Source organism: Pithys albifrons, chromosome 6, assembly GCF_047495875.1.
Source record: "Pithys albifrons albifrons isolate INPA30051 chromosome 6, PitAlb_v1, whole genome shotgun sequence".
Lineage (NCBI taxonomy): Eukaryota > Metazoa > Chordata > Aves > Passeriformes > Thamnophilidae > Pithys > Pithys albifrons.
This window is the reverse complement of record NC_092463.1, coordinates 42,157,880-42,175,142: the sequence shown is the minus strand read 5'-3', so window position 1 is coordinate 42,175,142 and position 17,263 is coordinate 42,157,880. Positions and strand designations below refer to the sequence as shown.

At 43.2% G+C, this 17,263-nt stretch overlaps 1 protein-coding gene across 8 annotated transcripts in view; it reads left to right on the top strand.

Annotated features, from left to right (window-relative positions):
• Positions 1–779: 779 nt before the first annotated feature.
• Positions 780–17,263, top strand: part of TSPAN18 (tetraspanin 18) — a 121,272-nt gene continuing 104,788 nt past the window's right edge. For 7 of the 8 annotated variants that reach the window (XM_071558619.1, XM_071558610.1, XM_071558615.1 and 4 more), the window contains exon 1: positions 1,112–1,303. The gene's annotated coding sequence lies outside the window, so the exon portion shown is untranslated. Of the gene's footprint in view, positions 910–1,111; positions 1,304–17,263 lie in introns of those variants that run through there. The other variant, XM_071558617.1, reaches the window with a different exon arrangement.

The window sequence follows — 17,263 nt, the reverse complement described above, 5'->3', positions numbered from 1 at the left end:
TTAAGAGTCCAGACCTGCATCCCACGATCTTGAAAAAAGCATCATGAAATAAACAGGACTTCTTATCAGTACAAGGACACATATTCATACTTGCAGGATCTGGCACTTGGAGGATTGTTCTCTCTTTTCTTATGTGAGAGTGCTATGTCCAATTTACTGGTGCCCATTCTCCAGAGCTGTTGATTGTTCCTGAGAGTAACATATTGCTTCTGCACACCTTTTACTCTCTCAATTTCTTTCCCTCCAACTCACCAAGGCCTTTTGCGAATATTGGGACCAGCGAAGTCGAGTTTCCCTAGAGGATAGCAGAATTGAATCCCACTGTGGATTTCCTGGTCAGATGTTGTTGGACTTGAGATACAGTCATCCTACATGCAAAAGCAGCAAAAGAGATGACCTCTCCTACACAGTTACCTATTTTTCTGAAATTTGTAGCTGTCAAGTGCGATTGAAATTGTTTAACTGGCTCAGAAGTTAATGACACACACACAGAGCACAACTGCACAAGCCATATTTCCTTAGGAAACCAGGCTTAAGAGTGTTGGATTTTTCCATGCTGGGCTCTTCGTCGATTTTGGTCTTTCCAGTCCCACACTGTCGTCCTTTGAGGTTTCTCTGGCACATCTTCTAAGGCATTTTGGCAGCTCTCACTGAGGTTCCAGTCAACGAGTGACCTTCCTCCCACCTCCCTGGTCTCCTTTTTCGTCCCAGGGATCCCTCCGGTGCATCAGAAGCCCATTGTGCGTTACCAGGGTCACCCTGCAGCACTCCTTCCTCCGGTGCCTCCTGAGAGCTCGGCAGGCTCAGGGTTCATCTCCAGCAGAAGATCTCAGCCTAGCTGCCCCTGGGCCGCCGTTCCCGGGCTGCCGCTCCCGCACCTCTGAACGGTGGAGACGCCGGCGGGGCACGGTACGAGAGGGACGAGTTATCCCAAGCTGCCCTTGGCGGCTTCGGCCGAGGGCACCCGGAAAGTTTTCTGACGACGGAGGAGGCAGACGAGGGGATCAGGCGGCGAGGCGGGCGCGGCGGAGCGCAGGCAGAGGCGCGACCAGCCGGCGGGGCAGGGGGGCCGGGGCCGGGGCCGGGCCGGGCGGGGGCGGAGGAGGGAGCATGGCTGGGAGGTGGAGCCGGCCTCGCTGGCTGCTCCGGAGCTCCGCGGCCGCCGGGCACGGGGCACGCACTGCAGCGGCAGTGGGAGCCCAGCGCCTCCGGGAGCCGCGTGCTGCTCAGGCGGTCGGTCCGTCCGTCCGCTCAGTCCGTCCCCGGGAGTCCACGCCTCAGGAGCTGCTGCAGGCGCCGGCAGGTAACGGAGCGGGGTTCGCCTCTCGGTGCCCGCTGGTGGCGCAGCCTTTCTGCGGCCAGCGGTGCCGGCTCCGGCTTGGAACCTACCGCCCTCCCGCTGCTCCGGGACGCTCGGGGGTGCCTACTGGGGGGCACCCACGAGGGGCGGCTCTCATCTCCTCCCGCCGCCGAATTTTTTCCTCGGGGGACGGGGGGATGTGCGGGAGCGCCGTGACCCCCCGGGTGCTGGGCGTGTAAGTTTCCGGGGCTTAGATACCAACTACCCCACCAGCACGGGAGGTCGGGGATGACGCCTCGGCTGCCCGAGCCAGCTGAACTCGCGCCACTGGTAACACCTCTCCAGGGTCGGGCTCCGGGAGCGTCGTCGGGAGCCTCAGAGCCTACCCTCGGTATTTCTGTATTCTGTTGCCCCCTCCACAACCCCTACCCCTCCGGGATCCCTCTTCCCGTAAAGGCAAGCCGAGGAGCCGCTGGCGCCCGGAGGTTGTGGCCGGAGTGCCCTGTTCTGCGTCTGTCGCATGTTGGGGTGTGCTGCCACCCTTGAAGTTTGGATGAGGAAGGTGGGAGAGTTAACCGGGTTCCCGACTCAGCCCGAGTCGGTAGGAATTTTTCTTTCACACTTTGCTGATCTGCAATCCCACCACCGTGGGTCGGTGCCCACTAATAGAGATTTATAGCTGCAGCAACATGTTAGTGAGGTACCACAGGGGGGTTTTGTAAGCTGAACAACAGGGCACTTAAAGTTTTATCATAACTTTTTTTATTTAAATATTACAGTGAGTGAGTAAATAGCATTTTCAGATGTGTTGTACTTGGGTGATTTTCTCAGAAGTCTCGTTGATAATTTTTTTTCCTAGTACTTCTCTCAGCAATTAGTAAGCTCGGCCTAACTACTGCTTGCATTTCTATAATAAGAGAAAATTTGAACACAATTAATAGACTCTGGACACATAACTCACCAGATAGCCAGTAGCTACCAAGGCTGCTTAGGCAGAGGTGTGCTGGAGATGGTTGTGTGCCTGGCTGGGTATATGCAAATTGTGAACATGTGGTCGGCCCTGGATTTTTGCTAGTGGGTAAAAAGTGTGTGGAGATGTTAAAGAGTTGTCTTAGTTCAACAGTATGTAGCCAAGTGTTTGATGGATTCTACCAGTAAAATGCTTATTTTGCTATTTAGTGCCTTTGGAAAGATAAGTAATTGTTCTGTTACAAAAGTAAACAAACTGAGAGCAAATGATAGGGATGTCATTTGGAGAAATAGGTACTTCATTCTTTACGTTTCATTATTTGGGGGGAATCTTTCAAATCCAAATATGTAGCATAATGTACAGCTGTGCTTCTTTATCATCTGCTTTCACTGAAGTATTTGTATAGTATGTTAAAATGATTCGAATGTTTGACCCTCCCTGGAAAGCAGTTAACGTTTCTGTATTTGTTGTGGCCGAGGTACAGCTTTTGTTGGCGTAAGCTAAAACACCATGTGATGCAGTTGCCACGAATTTAGACCTAGCAGGGTGAGAAGGAGAAGGGAAGAGCTTTAAATTCTCTGAGATGCTGCAAACTACCAGCAAAATCCAGATAAAATTTCTACCCTTCCTGCAAGGCACTGCAAGGTAATACAAATTGCTCAGCAACCCGCACTGTGTGTTTAACCCCGTGAGATATGCAGGTGAACGGGTAGTTTCCTCCCGGGGAAAGGGACAGATGGAGGCGGACCGTCAGTCGGCTTCCCAGAGTGTGATTGGGAGCGCCGCTGGAAGCCAGGGAGACCCCCGGCTCCAAGGGGACGGCTCGGGTGGGTGATGCTGGCAGATTCCACGAGAGGGCTTACTCGCTGTGCGGTGCCAGCGCGACCCTTCGGCAGGGCCCTCGGGGCGCTGCCCGCGCCTCCGCTTGGTACGAAGCAGCAGAATGAGTTTGGGAGTGGCTTGCGCTCACAGGGTATTTCGGGTTTCCGTTGTAAATTACGGGGAAATCCCTTTATTACCCCTGAGGCGTTAGGATAAGATATCCTGGGAAGAACACCAGTCTTCAGTTTCCAGGCTTCCTTAAAACTTAGAACGGATCCCAACAACTTAATTTCCCCAAAGTTGAAACCAAGAAGAGGCTGAGTGCTTTTCACAGAAGGGGAGGGGGGTGTCAGTGTTTGCATCCTCGTCTCAGATGATGGCAACAAATTACTCAATCCTGGCGTGATCTCATTTTTGGCTGCTTTAACATGTATTGTACTTTTTAGGGTGGGGCTGAACGAAAGGGAAACAGGAATCATTGTGCGAGTTCGAAAATGCTGAGTTATCTTTAAGTCCTTTGCCAAGTTGTCTGTGTGTTGTGTAGTTCAAATAATTTCACACACACTGCATTGCAGGTCTGCTTTAAAAGGCAGAAACTGTATCTGCAACTAGTAATAATGTTGTAGTTCATAAAAACATGAGAAACATCTGTTACTGGGACTTCAGTTTGTTTCTCTCTCCTTGAAATAACCAAGTTGACAGCTCAGTCAGGTTTAATGTCCTGTGCTAAACCTTTGGTCGTGTGTCCCATGGCTAATTGTCACTCACAGAATCAATAAACCCCACTCCTGCTTTGTGACTCAAAGGGGGACTGGGAAGGCCTTCAAACCAGCTCACTGCATGGAGCTAGTCCCCAACAGCAGATGATGGGGGACAAATTTGGGTTTGTGCAAAACTAGGTCTCTCATTTGCCATTCCCACTTTCAGTGTGGCAGAGCTGGCTGGGATCTCAGTATGAGGGAAGAAAGAGGGTCTGCACTGCTGTAGAGGTATTATTTTCCCTCCTAGCACCTTTTCTATTGCCTAATCTATCCCAGGTTGAATACTGTAGGCAGTTGAAGCAGAGCCATCTCCTGCTTTGATGTGTGTTTATTGGCTTTAGCATCTCATTGCCTTGCCTTTTTTTTCCTTTTTTCAAGTTGGGTTGCTCTTCTCACCCCACCTCCCCAAATAAAAAAGAATTACAGCAGAAGCAAAATGTGAATTAAGCGACTCTATTTTTTGTGAATGGGTTTTCTTGCTTTGCCCCTGCCTTCCTTGCTGCCTTCTGAAAGATCTCTTCATAATTAAAATATTATGACTATGCTTATGCTAGCCCTTCACTTGTGGCAAAGATCCTAATTTGACGTCAGTGAAAAAATACTAGTTTCTGGCATAGGGCAGATGACATTTCATCAGCTAGTGCATGCCCATTTTTTTTTTTAAACCACAGTGCTAAGACCATATGGACAGATAATGAGTTTAAGCTGATAAACAGCTTACAGATTTGCCCAACTAAAGGACTTTCTTCCTAGAAAACACATTTTCTTTAAAGTAAATAATGAAGTTCCTGTGTTTTTATTTAATTATCTTGAGTCTTGCCTGTTCTCACCAGGCTGCAGGAAAACAGGCACAACTGCTCTGAGGATAGAAGCTACCGGATTTATGGGGCTGTAGGTCTTAGAGGAGGAAGGACTTGGAAAAAAAAAGTTCAGATGCTACAAAATTGAGGCCTAAGGCATCTAAATAAGCAGATGGTGGTCCAAGTTGTATTTTGAGAGTTTTCTGAAGTACTGCATAGTTCTTGACATCTTGAAGATGAGTCATTGCACGAGGTGGTAGTAGGTCCAAGAGGTCTGTTTGGGAGTTATAATTAAAACAGATGGATATCTACACTCCTTGCTAATTCTGTGAGGCTGCTGAAGTTCTTGTCTGGTAACAGTGTTGCAAGACAATCCTTCTTTTGCTTTTTCAAGGATCTGTGACTAATTTCAGTATGATTTGTTTGTTTAATTTAAACTAACTTATCAATATAAATGTGAGGGAAAGATTATGGATCCATTTTCTTGGTTTTAGAGAGGGAAAAAAATCCCACAAGTAGTACTGTGAGGCTTTGAAAGTAACTTGTTTTGGGAAGCGGTGGTCTCTAGTTTTCACTGTAAAATAATGACTCATAGCAAAGTAGTGTATTTGCATGAGAGGACAAATCTGTGTATTTCTTCCCCAACATGCACAGAAATGAGCTGTTTGGGATCTGAAAATGCTCATTCCATTTTAAGCTATTTCTTATGAATTCTCTTTTTTTTTTCTCGAAACAATTATTAATCTTAATTGGAAGTAGTAAATGAAGGAAGAAAAATGGTTATACAGAAATATAAGTACAGGCAACTCCATTCTTTATCATGCTGCTTATTCCTTCTAAAATGTAAATGTTTTGTGTTGCCTCTTCCCTTTATACTGTCCACTTCTTAGCACTGGGAAGATTATTGGACTTTAATTGTATTTCATATGAGGATATATTCCAGATGGCTATAGCTTAGTTTTCTGATGGTTGCTGCTGTTTCATTTGTAACTGGTATGACAGCAGAGTTGCATTTGGTCCTACTTTTGTTCATGACTGTACAGTTCAGCATTTCTCTTGTGTCCTGTTCTTCGCCTACACCAACACTTCTTATGTTCTTTTCACTGTTCTTTCATTCCTGAGTTTCCAGACTGGTGAATGAGTTATCCTATTGCACAGTTGCAAAGGATTTGGGGGAATTCAGTGCCCACCAAAACTGTTGATGGGTCTCCACACCACCCAGCCTCTTGTCTTGGAGCATTTAGCAGCTGTTTTGCTGTTTATAATTTCTGCACTGGTAAAGATCTGCCTTGGACTAATTCAGTATAAATTGTCTGAGACTGAAAAAAGTGGCTATAGGAAGGCAGTGCATTGATCTTTTTCTGTTAACCACACCAACTGCTAAACCAGTTTGTCAGCATGTTTTTATTTATTTTTCCATAGATAAAATTTAAAAACAAAACAAAACAAAAACCAAAACCCCAAAAAACTATGATAAAGATGTTTTACTCTTACAATGGGATTTGCTTCTGCACCTCTGCCACCTTCTGTTCTCTAGCAATGGGCTATCCTTCATTAGTCTTCCCCAGAGCTAGAGTCAGAGAGGCTCACCATCCTGGTGAGTTATACAGGTTTTTTTTCAATCTGATTTGCCTGTGCAGATGTCTTGACATAGAAAGACTTGGATGACTAGATGACTAATGGGAATGCTTCATTCCTGGTGGACTAATATGCAGCAACTATTGCATGACAACTGAGAGTAGTCATGTGGTGTCAATTTATCCTCACCAAATTCAGTTAAAAGTAAACCAAAACCAGTATCTTGTCATTGTCTTCAGAGATGTTGGAAGTGGGTTTTTGACTGTCACGGGTTTTTAGTAAGGATCTTGTTCATGCACAGAATTCCTCCTGACTGTGTAGTCCCTTCAAAAACAATTCCAATGATTGATAAGTCTCTGGTGGTTCTTATGTTTTGGGCATTGGTTTATTTTTGGTTTTGGGGTTCTTTTGCCATCATGATCTTCCCTTTGCTATGTATTTACTAGATAAACCTGGTCTAACATGGAGCTTTCTTGAGAAATGAATTGAAAGGAGTTCATTCTTAAAGCCAAATAAGGTTCATAATTTTTAGACCATTCTATCACTTCAAGCAGAAACAGAGGATGCTTTTGATGAAATAAACAGTGCTGAAACTGAATCTTATCCATGTACTTGGTTTTTAAAGGGTCTGCTGTGTTTAGCTCATCTCTATTCCCGTGCTTCTGTCTCCCTCATTTAGTTGGTGCATAATCATGTTAGAGAGGGACTTTGTTGGAACGTTTGTGGTGTCTAGTGAGATCTGGAGTTTACCCTAATTAGTTTTCTGGAAACAGTATAACCAGTATCCTCTTTACTCCTATTGTCTGTGATGTCACTGTCAGAAAAAAATCTTACCATGGTTGTTGATCCTGGGGAAGTAGAACTAAATCAAACCGCTAATGTGAAAAGTCATGTAGGATAGCAGAGATAATAATAGCTCTTATATTCTTTCAGACTTCTCACTTGAGTCATAAACAACTTTAAGTACCTCTTATGCCATCCCAGATGTCTGACAAGCCCACAAGACAGATGAGGGGAATGGGGCAAGGGACCATATGGTGTCTTGTTGGCTGTGGGTCAGTGGCACAGCCTGTCAGGGGCTCAGGAGCTTAGAGGCCCTGGCTGCATCTTGGGTCATGTATACTGTGCATGATTCCAGTACTGAATGTTTCTGCAGCTCTGTGCTTCTCATAAGGCTCAGCACTGAAATTGTAATGCTAGCAGCTTTCTTTTCATGGCACAATGCCCAGTTTGAAGAAGGGTGATTTTGGTCATGTTGCTAGACGTACGTATTTATGGCCCTGCTTCATCTGTTGAATTTAATCTGTTGGGGTATTTTTAACATTATTATGGAAACAGTTACTATATTTACTCCTTACAGAAATCTCAGTGTATGACAGTCTATGAGGAGAGAGTTTTAAAGTAATAAAGATTGCGCTATGATTGTGTCTACACTTCTTCAGGAAAAATGGTCTAAATGAACTGACTGGCAGTTTGCCTGTTTTTGAGACATGGACCTCACAGGACACTGAACGGGACACTGCTGGAAAAGCAACAATGGGGTTTGTCTTTGCTCACTTGGTGGCACATCTCATTTTCTTGGGGTGTGAAAAAAACCCAGATCTTCTTGTACAGAGAGAGCTTATGCGTATACTGGGCTAGTTTCTCATACCTCCTGAGAACTTGTTTCTCATGGAAGTCTTTGGGACCTGTGGGTACCTTTCAAATGAGCTCCTCAAAACCTTCTGCCAGTGTAAATGAGATAGCAGTGAGATTTCCACTGACTGGGAATTCAGGGGATTTTGGAATGAGAGTCACTGTCACTGTTTATGTGCTCATATCTGTAGCAATTTCAAAACAAAATGGGTTTTAATGTCAGTCTTGCTGATAAAAATAGATGGAGCTTAATGGTGATAATAATGTGCTGGGTACACCATGGACATGTATGAGAAATAATTAAAAACAAAGGAAATAATGTCTCAGAATGTTATTAAGAGAGGAGGACTTCGGATCTGATGTATTTTTTAACTGCTGACTCCCCTTTGTTCCTCTTAAGGTCAGAGGGGATTCTCAGAACCTCTTAGGATGAGGCATTTATTTTGTGTTGATCAACAAAACTTTTCACTCTGATGACAATGTGGCATGTAATAGGAATCTTCTAGAGTTATACCAAGCTGGTTTTCAGAATAAGATATAGGAAAAACTGGGAGCTAGTTCTGGAAATGCTTGAGGCAAAACGCTAAAATCACCAATAGATCTCTTTGGTTTGGCAGCCTGAGAATTGACAATGTAATACCTTGCTGATATGATGAATGACTCTGGGTTCATAGTATTGTAAAATACCTGCAAAACTGCTAAGAATTTCAGTTTGCAGTGATGCTGTGTTAATAAAAAACTTTTCTTCTTTTAAATATTAAGGGAAACATCAGTCAGGAACAGCAGTCTGATAAGATTAAGAATGAATAGGGCTTCCTAGAGGCTGGCTGGATTAAGTGGGGGTATTGTGTTGGATTTTTTTCTTTTGTGTTGTGTCTTTTCTGTTTTTGCTTTCTCTTCACTGTTCTGAAAGGAGCAGAAAGTTTCATGCTATGCATTTTGTGTGTTCATATTTTGATACCACAGTGGGGAAGGCTTGGCAGGAAAAGGGTTGGAATTAGTTTAAAAACACTAATTTTCTTTGTTAATGTTGCTGCAGCTAATTCTAAGTTTCAGTTTGTAATGGATTTCTTACAGTATTTCTGTAATGTTATACTCTTTGAGAAATGTTTTGAAACTCTGCACTAGCCTTGGGTTGGAGGGGGCATCTGAGCGGGGGGTTGGACTCCCAGGTCCTAGCACTGATTTCACTGCTCAGAACTGAGGTGGGTGAATGCCAGAATAACATCAGCCTGCTGTAGAAACTCTTTGGCTCTGGGAAAGTTGCACTGCTTTTTTGAGCATCTGTTTCACCAGCTGTGAAAATGAAGACAGTACCCTCACCATGTGGGTACGATGAACATTCTTGCTAGCTAATCTTGGTAAAGTGCGTTGGAACTGTGGAGTGTTGTGGGTTGTTACAAAGTGTGAAGGTTTAAAATGGCATAAGTCACAAGCTTGCAACTTGTTAGGGAAGAGAAGTATGAACTGGGAGTCCTTATGGGGCAACAGGGCCATGGGTTTGTGGGAAAAAGGAGAAATTTGCTTATAGTGAAGGACCCAAATGAGAATTATGCCTTATTCTAACCTTTTATGCAAGGTCTAAATGGGTTTACTTGGAGCTTTGTAAGGCATCTCTCCAAGGCTCTATTTTGCTCTCATACCAGTTGCATTTCCTTTTGTTGTTTTTCCAGTCTCCACTCCACACACTTGCTTTTTATGATCAAAGCTTCATTCTTTAAAGATATGCCAATGCCTTGTAAAAATGCTTAGAAGATCCCCTATAGGGAACAGTTCTGATTAGACACTGAAGAAATCTTTAATTCTCTTCATAATTTTTACTGTTAGGAACATCTTTTTGATACAAGGTGGGGGCTTTTATTCCCTTGCTGTTACTACTTCTTCCTTGGCTCTCCTCCTCCCCAGATACTGTACTCATTCTTCAAGCTCTCCAGTTGTCTTGTCTTATATAAACTTGGTTCCTGCTTTCAATTCATTCTTTTATCTTCTACAGCGCTCAATGAATGCTTAAAAATAATAAATATTAATAATAGGGGTCTTTGAACCAGCAGGTTCTTTGCTGCTTAAACTCTCTTTTTCCTGCTGCTTATCTCCTATTAGAAGCTGCTATAATCTGCAGATTGTAGCTGTAATAACTTCTGTAGCAGTGGCTGGGTTTGTGACAAGCATAGGATTATAGCTCCAGGTGGGGAATTGGCAGCAGGAACAGAAAACCTCAAAGGCACAAATATGTTGTTCCAGTTGAAATATTCTTAGCAATAAAGGAAGAGAAGCCAACAAAATTTAGTGTTGGAATAGAGCTATTTATCTAGGTTTCCATGGAGTGTCAGTGACCTATATAGGGTAATCCTGTACTGCAGATAAAATGCTGTGTTTAGAAGTAAAAAAACATTCCTTCCGGAGAACATAGTTTAAGAAGGCTGTATGTTTGGAGATGCTTTTGAGCCAATTCATAGGAAGTGTCTTAAATCACCAAGACAAATTCTGTGATACATCTGTGGTATTACTGTGTGTTTTCTTTGAATTCCTTGTGGAGACAGGTTTACCGCTTCTTAGAGCTATAGAAGAAAAAGATGCTGTCTACCCCAGTGCATAAAGTTGACCACATAGTCTGCAGCCCAGTCAACTTTTGCCCCACACACATACATTCTTTTGGACATCAACAGCATTTTTACTGTCCCACACTAAGGAACAAATAAAGGAAATATGATTGCAGCGTGTGAGGTTTTCCCACCACATCTCTTTTCCTTTAACAATACAAGCTACTGGATTAGGAGAAGAGAGAATCCTTAGGTGTCAGGCCAAACTCCATGAAACCTTATTTGTTTCTTCTATGCCCTGGCCCTACATAGGAAGCTGAGATGTTCCTAAGCAGGACCTCTGTTGGGTGGGTTGCTTCCAGACTTATATCGTCAGAGGAAACCACACTTGAGGATAAGACCAGAAAATGCTGATTTACTGAAACCATTGAGGGAAAGGAGTAGTTTCCATTTGATTCTGCTTGGGTGCATTTGTTGCATTTAGGTTAGAATTTTTTAGTCAAAACAGAGATGCTGGTTAGGAGCCAAGTGTTTCAGGTTTTTCATCTATGCTGTCACAAATCCAAAACAAGGTCCTGAAAGCAGATTTCCTACATGCCAGAAATTCATGTGCCAACCACAGAACTGTTGTTCTAGAGCACATGGCTTTTTGTACAAAGGATTCCAAGGTGGATTCCAAACTTTCATTCCTCTATGAAATGAAAACAATATTTTAAGTCTCAAAAAATGTGGTTCCTGTAAACCCATCCAGGTGTCTTTGTGTCTTCCTCAGTGGCCTTGCTGTCTTTCCTCACTGGTTCTGCAAGTTTGTGTCTCTCCTGGATATATATGCTCTTCATGGAGTGGAGCAAAGAATCTCTGAAGACCTTGGTGAAAACATCAGCATGTCAGTCACAGGAGAAGAACGACTGACTCTGAAGTACTTCTGGTGTATTTTGGCAGGGTCAAGGCTGTACAAGGCCATATGACTCCTAAACCCCTGCTTCCTCTGAGGAATATTATTAGAAAAGCACCTTAAGCAGCCAAGGAAAACATAGCTGAACACTGCTGATATCTTTGTGCCCGGGCCATTGTTGTTGGACAGGGTAGGAAAAGCAATGCTTAGGGCAAGAGAGGTGCTGCTTGGAACAGGATGAAACACTCTCTTGCTAGTTTGACTGCAGCAAGCTCAGCAAAGGCAGGGCGAACACACAGTTTCAGTAATAGGCCTCTCTTCCAATTTCTTCTTTCCCTCCATTTTATGGAGAGGAAAGTTGTCCTCTATCCTTTCTTAATTCTCCTTGGAGAGTAGAGAGATAACAAGAAGAAAGTCATGAGAGGATCTCAGCTAAGCTAGGTGCGTGCTTAGGAGGGCCTTTGTTCTCTGTGGTTGTCCTCCACATCAGTGAAGACCCTGAATCTGGTTATTCCAGTGCAGCCCAGCCACCTGACTCTTGATATCTCTGTGCTGCTAGGCTGCCAAGGAGAGCTTTCAGGGTCTCCCTCTGTTGTAAAAGGTGGGATTGCAAAATTGAGGTGAATGCTCCAGTTCTGATTATATGAGAATGTCACTCTGCCTATAATTTGTATTTTGCTCTTGCTTCTTTTGAAAAAGCTGGGGGAAAAAAAGGCTGGGGGTTGAGGCTTCATCATTGCACAGGCAGAGACAAAGCACTCCTCTTAAAGGTAAAACATTCCAGGCACTTGCTGTGTATTTGAGGTTTAAATAATGGGAATTTCCTGTTTCAGAGAAGCCAAGTGCATCCTCAGATGGTCTCCACTAACCTGTGTTAAGACTTGTGTTCAGTTTGTGGTAGATGAGAAGTCTGAGCTTGCCTTTTTGGTTTCACCTCTCCTTCAGGTTAAAGTAGGAGGCATAATGTGTGTTTAAAGCACACAGAAGCAGCAGCAGCAGCAAAAGGCCTGACCTAGTGGAAACCGGAACCAGAATCACCATACAGCTTTTTTGGATGCAGTATAGAAGAATCCACAACACACAGTCAAAGTACTCCTGAATGTGAGATGAGCTCCAATATGTCTGTCTGCAGGCAGAGATGCAGACCCCAGATACGGAGTGTTTGAAAGAACAAATAAAAAGACCCTAAACCTTGCTTTTATGTTTTTGTTGTTTTGGTTTGGGTTTGGTTTTGGTTTTTTTAAACAAAAAGGCAATATTTACTTTCAAATATTAGATGACAATAATATCTCAGTATATTTTCACAAAAAATTATCGAAGAAAAGAAAATATTTCTCTTAAATTAATCAAGTCCAAAACATCTATCTGTGACTGAAATATCAGTCGATTGCTGTGTCTTGCTTGTTCTGGTTACGGTCATTAAAGGAACCTTCAATAGTTGTCATTTGGGAGTTACATGAGACCTTTTTAAGGACTAGATCTTTTGCCCATGAAAGTCAGCTTACATCTTGTAATCACTGAATGACCAAACTACTTTGCACCCCTTTCATATCCATATTCTGCCCGTTTGTTAAGTATAATTAAATTATTGGGAAAAGCAAGTTTCTAAGATTTCACTCTTTTCTTCTGAATCAGGGATGGTGACATAAAAAAAAAAAAAGTCTGGTTACTCTGAAAATAGTTCCAGTAAGCTGAGAACTTAGATGGTTGAGCTGCACTGCAAATTCATCGTATAGAAGTCAAACTGCACTAGGATAGGGTTGTGAAGGGTCTGCCATCAAAGCAGAGCTGCATGCCCCAGCTATTTCCCAAGACTGGCTTGCAAAATCCTTTTTATGGCTGGAGCTGTATTCTTGGGGACTTCAGTGTCACTATCTAGGACTTCCACAAAGCTGAAGGAGCCCAAAAGAAGCTGTGTAGTGGATCTGTTTTCTTAGTATCCTACAACATCACACCTGTAGACTGTCCTTTAACATGAAGCTACTATCTTCAGCTGTAATCCTTGATTCTTTATGAAGTGTAACATATGGAGTAAGACCAAACACTGATTTTTCTTTTAAATGGAATATGATTAAATTTAAGACTCCCTGTCTTGCAGCTTTGTAGGTAACTCTGCATGAACAATATTTATGTCTTCCTTTCCCTTTCCTTCTACTGTCCCTGAGCTTTTTTCCTTGTGATGAATTCTGTCTAGTAAAGCAAGGATTGGTCCAGGTATGTTATTGTTTAGCAAGGAGGTGGTGAAACAGATGCAGTTGTTGGAACTGATGATAAGGTAATTTTCTCACCCTTCCGATGACTGCAAATGTGTTTGAAAGAGGATTTGCATTGCTAGTAGCATTTGTTATTGCGTGCATGGCCCTAGTATAAATCAGAGACTGACTGGTGGATAACAGTGCAGTGTGCCTGAGTGAACAGATTGGGCAGGTATCTGAACTACCTGTGTACTAGCCCACCAGAATGACTCAGTTGCTCAGAATTTTTCTGGCAGATGTAGCCTCTCTGTTTCATGTCACAGTGATTATCTAGTAAGTGTTTATCGAGTTTCTGGGTGGTCCACATTATCTGAACATCTCACAGTTACAAATGTATCTTTGCAGCAGCACCTTTTGAGGCAGAGAATTCCCATTTTATGGATGTAAGTGAAATACAAATTACTTGCTGAGGTTATCATGGGAAACTTGTAACAGACTAGAAAATAAGAGAATAGCACCCATCCATATTTTGCTCCTAGAAAATGTATCTCAGATTTTAAAAATGGGAAGGAAGACTTCTACCGGCCAAATAAATGGCTTGCTTTGCTGTGGTCTTGAAGCCAAATATTCCAAGTAATTCAGTGGTATGTTGGTAAGGCCTTTTCTTCTTTTGACTATGTTGTGCATTTAATAAATTTGGATAGAACACCTTTTTCTCTGTAAATGAAGCTCTATTTGTGGGTTGTTTGGATTTCTTTGCGGAGTGGAAGAGAAGGGTTGTTGTTTCTCATAGGAAACAAAGATCTTGTGAAGTTTTAGAAGGCTTGGGTTGAGGTGGGGAAGTTCTTACCTCAGTCAAATAAGTCACTGTCTTGTGGTTGGGATATACATTAGACACTGGTACTCTTGCTTTCTTTTTAAATGTCAACTTGTGACCTGTTAAACTTCCTTAGAAATGTGCACAGGTTTATAAAAAGTATTTTCCTTTGAACAGACTGGCTTTTTCAGGCTGTTTACCCCACAAAATAGTGTTTGTGGAGAGGGCCTAATAATCCTTAACAAGTTAGTGACTCTTGGAGTCCTACCATTTAGTGGTATCTGAGGAGTGATGTGGTGCTGAAGCATTGCCTGTTTTCAGTGCAGCAACCTAATCAAAACCATGAAGTGAGATTGCTGCTTTCTCTGCCCTAAGGCACTCCTGGGTGCTTCCTTGAGAAACTGATTTGCTTTGGAGTTATTAAAGCAGCACATGCTGTAAAAAAGGGGGGGAGGGGGGAACCCCAAACCCCAAACCAAACACTTCCCAGGAACAGGTGTGGAACTACTGTGTATTAGTGCCAATTGTGCAGTTTAAAATCACAGCTTTGTTCTCAAGATTGTAATAGTGTTAAAAAATTCAGCCTTGATCTTGATTAGAGCTCAGGTCCCTGAGCGTGTGTGGAATCAGGGTCAAAGTTTTTAATTTGTTCATTCTTCAGAGATGCTGAGCACCTTCCATGGTAGCTGAAATTAGTGGGGGCTGTGTTTGCTCAGCATTTTGGAAGGAAAACAGTGTGTGCATCTGTTGTGAGCTGTGATGTACAGAAGCCAGGATCTCTAGGGGCTTGCAGTATCTAAGATGATGCCCCTATAGTTGTTTCTTAATTAAACCCCAGACACTTTACATGGCTTCTCCTGAACTTCAGGACTCTGCTTTTCTATTTGAGACTTCTAGCTTGGCAACTCCATGGAGCTTTCTATTAAGGTATTAAGGGGAGGAAAACCAGTTGGTAGCCTCAAGCTGAGGAGGAAATGCTAGACTTGAAGGATTATCTCAGTGCAATGAATTTTAAAGACTTTTTGCTGTACATGTGTGGAAAGCTGTCAAAATGTTAATGATTCAGCTGTCTTTTTTAACTCTTTCAACATACTGAGCTGATGGAGGGGAAGTGAAAATGATGCTATTCAACTGCAAAAGGACAGTTCAGTCAGAAATGAAGTTTTGAGTAGCATTTTATTTATTAGCCACAACTTCTCCCAGTGATAAAGACGAGCGATGCACCCATCATTTGGACAGACCAATTCTGTATGCACAGTTGAGCCTATCTGCAGGTGTGGTATAGGTCAGGTACTCCCTGCAACCAGCATCCTACAGGAAAGGCTGGCACAGGGCTGAGGAGCGCCCCTGTGCCCTCTACCCCCTCCAACAAACAAACAAACAAACAAAAACCCCAACAAACAACAAAAAAAGAGTGAAGCCAGAACCAGATTGCTGTGGCTGGATGACTCCCGCAACCTCTTGTAAGGATAATACAAGTAGCAGCATGGAGGTGCTTCCCCACCTAATTTTTGCAGTATGCACCCTGCCTGCAGTGTCATTGACATCTCTGTAGTGGGAGAGGTCTGTGTGGCTGCCAGGACATGGGGAGGCCTAAGACTGCCAGAGCAACTCACCCAGTCCAGTACATTCTTGGGGGGCCCTGGGACAGGGTGGACCATACAACCTGCACAGATTGAACACAAGTGTCCTACAGTAAGCAGAAGCATGTCCCCAGCTTACACAGGTTTTCACCAAGGAGACTGATTCTGCTGGGTATCTTGCCTCACCATCCTAAGCAAGACAAGACATGGGCTCTGGGTGGAGACACAGGTCAGAGCATTGGGAATGTTTCCTACACAGCTGCTGTGACCGGGGCAGCAAGGCTAGTCTAAGGTGCTGACTAGAAACTGTTTGCAGTAGCTCTGTGCTGCTGTGGCTGCTCTGCTGTCACTACCCAAGGCAGCTGGGCTGGTTAAGTCTGTGCAGGAGGCAACCAGGCATCTTCCTCAGGGGATACCATCTATATCTGTGAGGAACTGCTGTTCCATTTATTTAGGTTTTTGGCTGAAGTTTTTGATGTGTTAGGAATATATCATTCAACTCTACAGAAATTTTGTTAGTGTTCTGCTTTGGAGCCAGGTAAATACTTGGGTAACTGATGATATAAATACCTGAAATTGTGAGTGTTATTAAACCCATGAGACTTAATCATTCCTTTAGCTGTCTCTGAAATACGTTAGAGCAATGGGTCTGTCTGTGCTTATCTTTTTAATCAGGACTACCCAGGCAATTTTATCCCTCAGGGGAGCCTGAATCACTGAGCTACAGGGCTATCTTTGCCATTAAGCTTGTGGCTTTCAGGTTTCAGTGAACTTGTAATGTTATTTATTTATTATTTTTAAGGCATATTTACTGTTAAATATGAGCTGCCACCTTACTTTGTCTCCTCAGAGCATCAGTGTTTTCCATTTTGCAGATGAAGGGTATAGTTGCCAACACGTACCAGCTGAAGGGTATAGTTGCCAACACGTACCACATGGGGGCAGGAGCAAGGGCAAGCAATATGGAAAGGACTGCTACAGGGATTTTTGGGGGTTTGGGACTAGGAAGACACAGAGTAAGGTATGGAAACCGTGGAATAGGCTTTTCCTTTCTCATTTGGTGTGAGTATGTTGACGTATTGTATTGCTTGGGGTATCCTAAGCTAGATTGGATAGGACACTGGGGAAATCAGTTTTAACTTGGATTGTTCTAAATGGTAGGAAAAAATGGCTGGTGCATAGTTCACTAATAATTGTGTTGACCATGATATCCTGTGTGGCTTTTAAAAAAATGTATTATTTTGAGTCAGTGTGTGAGTGTATTTATAACTTTGGGAGATGAAATAGATATTCACCATGCCCCCTTGTATTTTTCCCAGCATAGACAGTGACAAAACGTTTGCCAATCTCATGTATATTTTAAGGCT